Raw genomic sequence first — 13,164 nt, 5'->3', positions numbered from 1 at the left:
ATTTCTATATGATTCTGTTTTACAAGTTTATGACCAGCCGATGAAGGATTGTACTCTGGATTATATTTATTATATCAGCTGTTGTCAGTAAGTTGCTATGACAACTCGTCTGTGAGTATCATAGCGACGCAGTGAGCGAGGGAGGGGGGAGGGGAAAACGAAAAATAGGAGTGGTTTTAAGTTGTTCTTATTGGTTTTTCTGTGGCTAAATTAGCTAAACTAATAATGCCTTTATAGTTTATGTTTTGTTAACCGTTGTTGATCTATCGCGGCAGCGCGGCTATGGATGGGAAGAAAATCGTCTTTTTGCCCTCCAGCGTTGTACGCATGCGCGAAATGTCCGGATGTAAACAATAACATTTGGTGAATTCTTGCCTCTTCCTGCACTGCTATTATTATTTTTCTTAATATCTTTGATCTGTATTTTTTTATTAAACTAAACTAAGTCTGTTAACAATAGACACTAAGCTGGGAAGTTAAACTTGAGGTATACATTTATATATATATATATATATATATATAAGACATTTATGTGTATGAGTCTAAGCCTTTGAAAATATATTCTACCTCCAAATGGGGCCTTTGAATTATAGAAAGAGCTGAAAAGCATTGCAGAGCTGCAGAGGTGTAATCCTCCTGACTTTTATTGATGCATTTCTTCTTATTTATTTCTTTTCTTTTACTTCCAATCCGCACCCTTCCTGGGTTTGCTGATACTGTTGCTTCAGGTTATTACTCCTCTGTAATGCAGGTCAGAGAAAGCAGCGGGGAAATAAAGGTCAATAACTCATCAGCTGTGACACAAATGTGGCAATAAAAATAGTTTTTTTTTCTTATAGAGAGAAAGCTCTTCTGGAGCCCAGAAAAACAAATATGACATGAAGAAGGAAGTTTTTTCTTTTAGCCATTTAAAAAATATATGGTTTGAATTTTATATGCAATTGAAACTATAGCTACACTGGGTGACTTTCCATTGTTATTTCAAACATTAAGCCATACAGAAAAGCAAATGTTGGAGTTTATAACGTGCAAGTAAATTTTTCAGTAATTTTGACATTTTGCATTTAATTTTGGTTCATAAAATCTAGTTTAAATGTTTCCCCTGTTGAGTCTCAGCTCTGGGTTTGTCGTCTACTTCCCTCTCATTAATCTGCTACTTATAGTAGACTTTGACGGGTTCGAGTGGAGATAATTAAACTTAAATCTAAATTCTACTACATGTGTATTTATCACATAGTTTGATTGCATTGCATGTTTTTATATTATATTATATTAATTTTATATTGTGTAGGTTTAAAGTAAGATTTTTATTTCACCATCAGTCAGAAATTGAATGTCTCGAACAAACAAACAAAAATGTAAATCTGATGCGGGGAGTTAAAGATTAGGGTGATGGCTTGTCTACCTCAAACACTTGGAGCTCATAATCAAAGATAATTGATCAAATTGTTAGTAGAAACTTGCAAAAAGTATTAGGGACACATTAAGAAAATCAAAATAATGAATAAAATTGTGAGAATAAAGTCATAAAATTACAACTTTGGAAATAACTATAAGTCTCAATCTGTTACGAATGTGACATTTTTTAGCTTAACTGTAGATCATGTCCTAACTGCATTGGTTTTCAAAAAACTGGGCAGTACAGACATGGCTTCATTTGTTAAATGTGTCATATTGAAGACTAGATCATCGTAGTTATTTGTCTGTCTGCTAAGATAAAACCTAAGAGGGCTACGATAGTGAAGGTGTGTGGGAGAGGTTTGTTATTGAGCTTTATGGAGGGTTTCTTTATTCATGCTTTTCTGTTTTATTACCATTTTTCTTTTATTTGCAGTTTAGCTCATGAAGCTTGAGCTTGACGTTATGCAGCTGCATACTCTGCTTCATGCGGTTTTCAAAGAAAAAACATACAGACTCCCATGTAATGCTGTGACTCATCAGATTAGTTGAACTTAAGAAATAAGACTTTTCCTCTCAAACTTTGAGAATCTTATGAAAAAGCAAACGGAAGAACCAGCTGTGTGCAGCAGGATTATAATAGGTTTGAGTTTTTCATTACAGTTAGTTTTAGTTAGTTTTGAGAGTGTGTTGGCTAGATTTTATTAGTTAAATATTGCTTAATTCTAGTTTGTAGTAGTTTTATTTTTATGCTATGGTTAATTTTTAGGTGCAGAATTAAAACGGAAGTATTGGTCAAAGTATTGTAATGAATAGTAAACAGAAGATACCATTTTCAAAAAATTAATTTGATTATTGATAAGACAACCAACTGATTATGGTGTTTTCTCCTGTTTTTTTGCAGTCGCCATTTTGTGGACTAACATAAATCAGGTGGATTATGTCGTAATTTGCTGACAGCTGACGTAACCTGATTGTGTGGGGAAAAGAAAATAAATCTCACATCAGTTTGAAAGGCTAATAAACAGATTAATAAACACAAAAAGGAAGGATATTACATGTATTGTCAGTATACATTTTGAATATATTTTATTTATTTCAGCTAATGAAACTGTTTTATTATTTTGTTTGTTTTTGTTAACTATAATAACCTTGTCATGCAGACATCCAAAATCAACTGGCTTTGATCCATGAGAGACTGCAGATGGTGAAAAACATTGACCTGGAAGTAATAAGAGTCAGAGGGGCAGACCACATCCTGTTGACCTCAATCCCAACGAAAAACATGTATTTACACACATATTATGAAGGAAAGGATAGCTTTGTTTGCCTTTGAACCAATTATCAGCAGCACTGAGTTGTTCATAGGAGCAAAGCTGTGTGAATCTGTGTAAACATTAGTATTTCCCCTGAGGCTGATGTCGACAGAACATGAGCAAACCAACCTCTAACGGCACCGACCGCAGGAGCCATCGACCAACACAGCAGGATTTTCACTCAAAGTCTCTGCTGCTCAGGCATCATCCCAGGAGTCCAGGAGATTTCACCCTTTGACCTCTGCTACTGCTCAAAATCTCCTTTATAAATTCTGTTCGCGTCCATTCTAAAATACTCAAAGCGTTGTTGTGGATCGTAATGCTGCAGGAAGGATCTCCAGTAGCAGTCAGTCTTTCAACAAATCTAATGAAGCCTCTGAGGCTTTGTTGCTATATCACAGTTGTTACATGCTACTTTTGGCTCAATATCCGGACTACTATTGGCGAGCACTTCGTTTGATGCTACTTTTTAAATCTCAGTTTGGCCATGGGGGGAGAAACTGGGGAGAAAGATGTTGGAGTAGGGGATTCTTGCCTGTCATGATGGACAGAAAAGACTATTTGAACTTCCTCCTTTTCTGTTATTCAAAACATGAATGACTAACCCTGGAAACTTTATAAAAATAAAAATTAGTCTCTTTTTGCACAACACCTTTTGAGGAATTGGTACCTCAGGTTCCCACTAAAGTACCATTAACGGACGTATTAAATAAAATCACATTTTGCACATTTTTCTTTTTCTTCCGGTTTTCTCCCAACTGTTTCTAAAAACAGCCCAAGCACTTAAGAAAACATCCAGCTGTTTTTTGGGAGTAAGTTAATGATTTTTAACTTATTCTAGAAAATGAGCCATTTTGCTAGATTCAAAAATCTCCCGATTGACACAATTGATGGGCACTGCATGGTAACCTAGCAACCCAAGCAGCACTCCAGGTTGTTTGGTCAGCTGATTTTACCGCTATATGCGCTGTACCATGGCTGGCATACCATCCAGAAACAATTCTTGTTGGTTGTTCAGGAGGCTCCACTTCTGCTTTTCAAAGTTGTACAGTTGTATAAATGCACAGGTTTGCAGCCATTTTTATGTGTGAGTGCCAACATAGAGTTGTGGTTGACTGGACCAACAAATGTTCCGCTTATCAACCATTTTGATGAGCAGTTTTTAGTTGTACCACATGACAGACATAAGTTGGGAGATTGAGCTGGATTCTCCAGAAAACAGAAGCAGCAGTGACTCAGAGCATAAATTACAGTCTCAAAATGGCAGAAAATGACAGCATTTATCACTTGATTCGCCTTAACAGCTTCCAGTCAACATCTTTTTTTCTCAAATTGAGGAGGGAATTACATATTTCAGTGAATAAACACCAGTCTACACATGTTAGAATCAAACAAACAACTCCAGTTATTTTAATATCCCTAATATACGGATGTAAATCTCCAGTTTTTAAGAAATTACTGAAATAAGTTTACAGTGCATGAAAAATGTGTTTATCTGTGTTTGTATAATTCAGCAAACACAAAAGAAAAATGATCAATCATGCTAAATGTTGATGTTCCATTTAAACCTTCAGTTTTTATGCCACTGGTTGTGACAGCTGCTTTTTCCAAAGAAAAGCAAATCTAATATTTACAATTCTCAGAAGAAAATTGTCTGCAATTTGAAGAAGAAAAACTATAATTACAGCAGTTTCTGAAGTTACTATAATTAAAAATGTTCCTAATCTTAAAACTGCTAGAAACATACTTTCTGGTGTTATGAAAATGTTATTTACTAGAAAAGAATCTCCCACTTGCTCTGCATTTGTTTAAATGTTGTTTACTATAATACATTCAGAAACGTTTTGATAGTAAACCAGTTTAATGCATTGATGAATTCTTGACATCTTGCACAAGCTTTTCAAACATTTCTAATAAAAAATTATTAGACAATAAATTTGGAATTACGATAATAAATTTGTTTAATGAAAACACAACAATTAAAAAGAAAACATATTTTTCATTAAAATGTTTTCAGCTGCAATGGAAGCCCTTTTTTGCATCATAAAAGTCACATGACCAACAACCAGATGTTACTACTGGCAGAAACGACAAAGAAGGCAACAGGAAGTGGTTGGAGTGTGAGGCGCAGCATGATTTTTAATGACTGATTGCATGAAGAAACTTATTCACAAGTGATTTTAATTGCAAACATACACATAAACATAAATATGTTTTAAAATGCATGTAAAAAAAAAGTTAAAGCACTCTATAAAAATGCAAGTCCATAAAATTTACTTGATTGAAAAGGATTTTCAAAAAGACAAAATGAAGTAAATGTTTTCTACAATTTGAACAGGCACAGCAAAACTGAACAGCAACAAATGGGAAAAATGTTGCCATGTTTGATGAAGCATTCTCTAATCGTCACAGCCTCCCTGAGGTTTGATGCTGATTGTGTCTGTCTCATTATGAAGACAGCTAACCCAGCTGATAGCTGGATTACAGGTATGTGATTTTGTCAAGTCAGTATAGACACGTTCTTTTTTTCAGGAATAATCAATATTCTTGCTTCAAAATGCAGGCTTCTTTTGTGGGAAATGCTCAAATGTTAAGGTTTGCATTTAGAAATTTTACCAGGATCCCATGTCTGTCCAGTCAGCCAATCAGAGAGAAGAAATCCAGCTGATGGAAAGCTTCGTCTGCTCCTCTGTTGTCATGGCTGCACAACTCTTCCAGATTTTGTAAAACCACATTTAATCTTGTTTTGTGGCAGAATAGTAATATACATATATAACTGATAAAATCGGTGCATTTGGCATAAAGAGCTGCACATTGGACACTGGATAAAAAGAAATATTGCTGTTTCTGCAGGATGTCAAAATGTCAGATTAAAACCTCTCAGGAGCAAAACGGCTGCTCAGTTTTCTCTGCTAGTTAACACGACAAGTTATGTGGATTTCTCGACATAAACTCATTTCATGATGGTTTCTAAAGAAAATGTCTGTTTTCTAGAGACACAGACTTAAATACAAGATTTACTTTTTTTACAATAGCGTCTTAATTTCCTGTTTTCTCAATATAACGAGTTAATTTCCCGATGGATTTCTCAAGATAATGAGCTCATTTCGCACTTTTTGCATATTCTTTTCCCGGTGGTTTCTCATAATAAGTTTATCATGACCAAACAAAGTTTGTCCACACTCAGCTTCTGTACTAAAGGTGTAAAATTGCAAACATGCCATTGTCTGATTTGCTTTTTTTTATATCCACATGCAGTTGGTGCATCTAATAAATAGATTATCACACCAAATAGGTTACTTCTTCCTGGTAGCATTTGTTATGCAGTTTTTAAAATAGAAACAGAAAAAGCTATCAGAAGGTGATACACCATAGAAAGAAACTATTTCTTGGTTATTAGCCAGCAGCAGTTCAATTAAATTACTTCATGGGTCTTTCCCAGGAGCAGTGAACCAACAAAACTAATTTACAGCGCAGTCTAAAAAACAAACGCCAGGGAGGTAATTACTCCGCATTTCATTTTTTAAATGTTATTTTTTATAGCTCTGCTCTGCTGTGCTTTCACCTCATCATGTTCCTCGCTGCTGTGTCATCTTTTGAATTATCAAAAAGCTGGATTTAAGTATTTTTGAATCTCTGACTTATGGAAGACTACCCAGGAAAGAAATGTTATAAAAGAAACAAACAAAACTTTTATTCCTCTTGTAGGCTGTCTAAATAAGCTGCCAGAAAATCCCAAATATCAGAATCAGTTTTGTTTCATGCAGCAGAAAGTGGAAATGTTCTTCATGGTGAGCAAAGAACAAAAAGCCGTGCACAGCGCCGATTTCACGGTCGTTTCTTCAGAAGTTGACAGCATCCACAGTAAGTCCTTATGGTTGCATCACCTCCCTGAAGTACCAAGCGCAGCCTGGAAACACAGACTTTGACTGTCAATCTTTGATCAAAGCTGCTACCTAGACTTTAAATAAACTAGGTCACTCCTCACTTCATCTGCATTGTTTATCTGTAGATTTATTTTTATGTTTTTGCTCCACATCTTCTGGATTCAGATAACAAAAACACAGCAGTTTACTTGAAACAAAATCAGTGATTCCACTCGCATCCGTCCACTCCTCGGGATTCTTTGATTTTTGCTGCATGTGTCTTGGAAATGTAAAACCCCTGCCTGGTGATTTGCATAAGATGGAGCAGCTCTGCATGCATGCATACAAAGCCTTTGAAGTCACGGCCATCCCCACCCGTGGTAAACTCTGCTTCCATGATAATTACGTGTGCTATAGGCTCACACATTGAGGTGAAGCATTGCCTCGTAAAATACATCTTTCAGCACAGATATTGTTGAATATTTTGCAGCATTAACATACAAATTTACCAAGAATTGATGGGAGTTTTATTCTGGTTTAGATAAATCAGAATAAAAAGGTATTTGCACATAGAAGATTTTAAATTTTTCACCATCCTAGTTATTGTTTAGATACAAATAAGTCTGCATTCCTCTATATCGGGGGTGTCAAAACCTTTTTGTAATTTGGACCAAAATCATCAAACCAAGTAAATAAAGTATTCAAATTCATTTTGTTTATCTTTAAAAGGATTTTGAATGTTTGCATCTAGTTTCAAATTCTTTTTTATTCAATTTTAAAAAAATTTTGTTGTAAAAACAGGATTTCTGTCAACATGTTTGCTATATTTAACCAAGTTTAGCCACATTATCAACAACTGGATGTTACTACTGGTGGAAATGACAAAGAAGACTTAGGGTTAGGCTTAGGATGTAATTTTTAATGATTATTGTGTGAACAAACTTATTCATGTCTGAATTTAATTGTGTTTCTTATTTAAAGGAAACACTGTGATTGCGAGATTGTTTTCTTTTATTTAGTCAAATTTTGCGCTCATTTGCGATGGAAACGCAGCTACCGACTAGAGTTTGTTTCTCTTGTGATCAGAGATGGTTGTTTATATCACCTGAGGTGGTTTTTACAATAAGTTTTACCCAAATGGCTTTTTTTAAATGTATATTACATGTCACATGTCAAGGCTCAATCATAGGATCCCTATTATTTAATATCTACAGTATATGCACTCACTGTCTCAGACTATAAAAAGTAATAATATCTTTTACCATAACTATGCAGATGATACACAGCTCTACATTATGATGTCATCAGGTGACTCTGAATAAAATGTAATGTTTATTATTTTATTGTTTCATAATTAATGATGTTCATAATTCTGATGTTTTTCTGATGTAAAATCATTTTGAACTTGCTGAAATTTGTTATACAAAATTGGCTTGGCTTACCTACTTTGTTATTAAAACAATTCCTATAAAATAAAACACATTTTTTAACACTATTATTCAACTCTTTGAAATTATTTACATGTTAACAACTGTAAAGGTTTATCTTTGAGGTGTAATGACAAGATAAATAAAAGTGTCACTTTGCAGCAGGTATTTTTAATGGCAAACCAAACCAAACTAGAAAATGAGTAAATTAGTGACCAGACTGAGTCTGACTATAATAATAATTTAAAAAATATATCTTAATTTAAATAAACTATATAAGTACAAACCTGCTTTTACAGCAATAAGTGAGGAACTACATTAAAATTACAAATACAATTATGTATAAAAATTAACTTTCTGACCAAAACGTGGAAGTTTGAGGTTCAAATTCAGCTGCAGAGATAATTTTCAGCAGCAGCATCTATGTATTTTAGTTTACACCTGAAAGAGGGGTGCACATCAAGTGGAGCACACCTATTGTGTGAAATAAAAGGATGCTCTCTCAGTGGGATTCTCGTTGACGGAGTGGCACAGAAAACGCCTCCATCACCTGTCACAGGAGTAATTCAGGCCAGAGATTTGCTCTATGTTTAGCTAAAAGGTGGCAGCCCAGAATGAATGAGCTGTCACTGCAGAATCAGCCTGATAACATTTTAAATTTAAAATGGTAATTTTATACTCAGCGATATGATAAAATGTGACCATAAAGGTGAGAGGAGGGATTAATTTCAGAAATATAGTCTCTTCTGGGACAGATATATGGACTTGATCCATTAATGCCTGAAGGCTCCTCTTATCTAAGCTAGTTCCTTTTTTAAAACACCCTGTGTATTTTTATAAATACAAATTTTTATTATTTCTGAATAATCTAACCAAGACATTGTGATTATTTAACATAATTCTAGAATTGACTGTTCAAGGATGTCTTTTTGGGGGTTAAACTTTTGTTTGTGATCCAAACCAAGCAGTTTCAGAACCAGTTTTACTAACTAACTTTATTTTCTTGGTCAAGCTGGACAAAATATACATATTTAATTCTTTATTTAGGAAATTGGTATTGTTCTTAAACCTCTGGAGTCCAAGTACATATGGTCGTTTTTAACCAATTTTCATTTTACCTTTGTTCTTCTCATCAGAAACTATTAAATAATGTCTATCTTTTCATGAGAAGGATCACTGGGACATTTGTAAGAATAAAAAGTGAAATATTTAAAACCTTAATAACACTTTTAAAGAAGACAAAAAGCTTGATATTCTGCACAGTGTAGCAAACCAGTACCAAAGACTAAGAATTTTCACAATTTATGTTAGGATAGGTATATGGTCTATACAAAACATGTTCATTACATTTTTTGCACAAAATTATTCTTAGAAAATGAGACTTTTGAGACTTTTCTGCTCAGTTCTGCACATTTCAAGCTGTTTTAGGGCCTCTTGTCGCCATGCTCAACATTTGCACTCGCACGTAAAAATAACTGCAGACAATTATACAACCGTACATCCTTGAAAAGCAGAAGTGGAGCGTCCTGCACAACCAACAAGAATCTTGCAAGTGGTTTCTAGATGGTAAGTCAACAAAACAGTAAAACCAGTTTTCTCCCAACTGATCATAGACGGTGGAACTCAGTTTGGGTTGCTAGGTGATGGGCTGAGCTCCACTGGGGTTGCTAGGTAACGCGCAATGCCCCTTTAGGCTTTTGAAACGGTTAATTTTTCTGACCTCCAAAAACATCAACATTGCCAAAATGACAGCTGGGTGTTTTTTAAAGCACTTGGGCTGTTTATAGAAGCAGTTGAGACCCAAGTGGAATTTTAAAAAATTTGCAAAATGTGCTTACTGATTTAAGACATTTGGATTAAATCTGCTATTTTAAATCTCTTTCTTTTACTTCCATAAGTAATGAATTGTTTATATCTAAAGTTTTTGCCAAATTTAAACACTTCTCTGCTGTTTTTAAAGTGTTTCCCCTACATTGACTAAGTTGGCATCATATTTCTAATAAAAAACTTCACCATTGTTTGTCTTTTATTATTTTAGCTCATATGAGGCAGGATGAAGTCCAGCATATGATGCATCTGCAGCGGCAGTGTGAGCAGATGGAAACTGGAGGCTTTGCCACCAAACGCCTGACATTTAACATCTGTCGCTGTGCTGGAAGGCATCTGCTGGTGACAAATGCTCCTTTAAGCTGATACAGGTCTAACTGTTTTTTTTTTGGTAAAATAAAAACTTACTGCCACACAACAGCTGCCTAGTGGGAGTATGTTCACCATCATTTTATTCTGGGATTATTCCTTCCTTACAATTTGATATAAATAGGATGACAGGTTGGAAGCACAAAAACGTTTTGAGTCAGATCCAGACTCAAATTTGGCTCATTAAAGCAAACATATATCAACACTATTTTAATTTTAAGCCATATTGTGATAATTATCTAATTTATTAAATAGAGTAAATTTTATCCGGGTCACACTGTCAATAAAATATGTTCTACGATTTAAGCTTTCACTTCAAGTATCAATGGAGTGTTTAAAAATTTAAGTCAGAGGTTTAAGAGGGCATGTAAAAAGAAACTGTATTTCTATGTCGAAACTTTATGTAGGCTGGGAGGGAGCGAGAGAGAGCAAGACTTTTAGCGGACAAAAGATCGGCTTTTCTGGAGACATCGGGCATCTTAAAGCAAACCTAATATGCAAAATTCACATTTTTAAAATGTTTTTTCTTCTATTTTGGTTGCTATTGCTTCTAAAACCAGCCCAAGAGCTTAGAAAAACACCCAGCTGTTTTTTTGGCAGTAAGTTAATGTTTAGGAAATGAGTTGTTTCAAAGACCTGCACACTGCACCGTTACCTAGCAACCCCAGCTGAGCTTCAGCATGTTTGGTCAGCTGGTTTTACTGCTGCATGCACTGTACAATGAAGAGACATGTCTACTACTGTTGACTTGCAAATCATTTTTTTCACTATTACAAGTAAATAAAAAAGTCCAATATCCCCAAAATATTATCATACAATTTGCAGCAGACATTTCCTACAACCAGTTAAATAAGAAAATAAATCAGAAGATATACTTTTAAAAGGCATTTATTGATGAAATACACATTTATGGTTTGACAAAAGCTTCTGTAGATTTGTATGTAAGAAATTCCAGCCCAATCCTAAACCGCGATACATCTTGTGTTTAAGTGTAAACCAGATCATAAAATGTGCAATAAATAATACAAGGACAAGGACACCAAATAAGTGCCTGAGTTAACCTGCAGGAGGAAAAGGAAACGAGAGTGAAATAAAATCCAGTCCAAATCTATGTTTGTGTATTGGGTGGATTAGTGTGAGATTTCCTGATCAACGTGAGGAACCAGAAGGCATTTAGAGACCTGAGGAGCTGGCTGCAGAAAAACGAAACAAAAAACAGACAGTGGGGCTGAAACAGTCTGGAAAAGGTATATTGCACACTTTGTTTGCAAACAGAATAAACCACATGTTCTTTTTCTGCGGGAAAATTTAGTTAACATTAAAACACAAAACACTACAGGAAAATTCAGTCGCAAAGAAACAAACAAAACATGTCAAGTTAGAAATTTCTCCTTCAGCAGAGATGGAAACATTTTAAAATTGATCAAATTTAGAGAAAACCTCCACAGATCTGGGAGGATTTTTGTTTAATTTAAAAACAACAAAACTGCTGCATAGTTCACCTTTGACCAGGAATATATAGCAATAACTTGTAGTGATGTGAAAATGACAAATCTCAAAGATTTATTTTGTTTTTGACTTAAATGTTTCAGAAAATCAAACCAGTTTAAATATCTGACAAAAAAGTTAATACAAAATGCAGTTTTCAAATTACGATCTCCTTTATTGAGTAGAAAAACCAAGCTATCATGAAGTATTAGGACCACACAAAAAAAAACATAACGAGAATTAAATTGTAATATTTCAATAATAAAGTTTTAATATTACAACAATAAAGTCAAAGTAATGTAAAAAAAAAGGTACTAAAACTACAAGAATTCAAAATAATGCAAGAATAAAGTCATAGTATTACAAGTTTATTTTCATGAATTTATCCTTGAAATATTAAACTACTCTTAAAATATTATGACTTTATTCTCATTATTTCAACTTCACTCTCGGAATTGTATTTTTTTTTATTTATTCTTGTTATGGTCCTAATATCCTGTCTTTTTAAATAAATATTAATGAATTAGTACCTAAAACAAGCTCATGTATCTTGCTGAAAAGTTATTTGTGTATAATTTTAAGCGTACTAAGATGTAAAACCATTTTTTGTTTGCTTTTTGCAGTGTGGTAGAGGAACTTTTCTGGCAATCAGTCTGTGACACACCAGAAAGTCCAGATCAGAGTGACTGATGAAACAACAGTAACAAAAAAAAAAAAAAAATAGTAATGATTACAAAACAGGGGGGGTTGGAGTGTCCTAGTCAAAGTGTGGACTTCAAAGAAACTGAAATATGGCAACGTGGCTAAATGAAATGATTTATGAAATGTAAGCTAGTTACTGCAATGCTTTCTGGTAATGAGGAAACTAAAGGTTTATGGTGAGTCAGTCAGCTTTAGATAGGATTTTTAAAATAATAAATCATAGTTTGAAAACTGATTTTTGCATTTTCTCAGCATCAGCTAAACAAAACCTTCCACACTTTCAAAGTGGACACTTGCAGTATTTCACAGCAGAGTCTGTTTAAGAGTTCCGTCTGCAGCCAGAATCATTGAGGAAATGTTGTTTAATGCAAGCGCGACAGCAGAATAACCTTATAGAAGACCTTCTATTAAAACCTTTATCTGCAGCTGAGCTAGCTCTACCATGAACCTCTGACAAGCAGCATGTCTTAATGTTGGTCCCAATAAAGAGCTAAACATCGATCTGTTCCAGTGAGCTGGGAGTGAAAACCTTATGCAGCAGAATCCATAAAAAAATGATAATTCAGATCTCCCCCAGAGCGCCGCAGAAAGTCTGGGATATTAAAACAAAACCAGCTGATTTTAAACCAAGCAAGTCTCAATCTGACTGAGAGGCGCAAATATCTCACCAAAGAATCCCATAATAAGTGTGATTTCTATTTGAGCTATGAAATTGGTGCCAGCACATCCAATTTCTCACCACTTTACTTTTAGTTCTCACAGAATCCGCCT

Source organism: Xiphophorus couchianus, chromosome 23 (genome assembly GCF_001444195.1).
Source record: "Xiphophorus couchianus chromosome 23, X_couchianus-1.0, whole genome shotgun sequence".
Taxonomy (NCBI): Eukaryota; Metazoa; Chordata; class Actinopteri; order Cyprinodontiformes; family Poeciliidae; genus Xiphophorus; species Xiphophorus couchianus.
Note: the sequence above shows the minus strand (reverse complement) of the source record.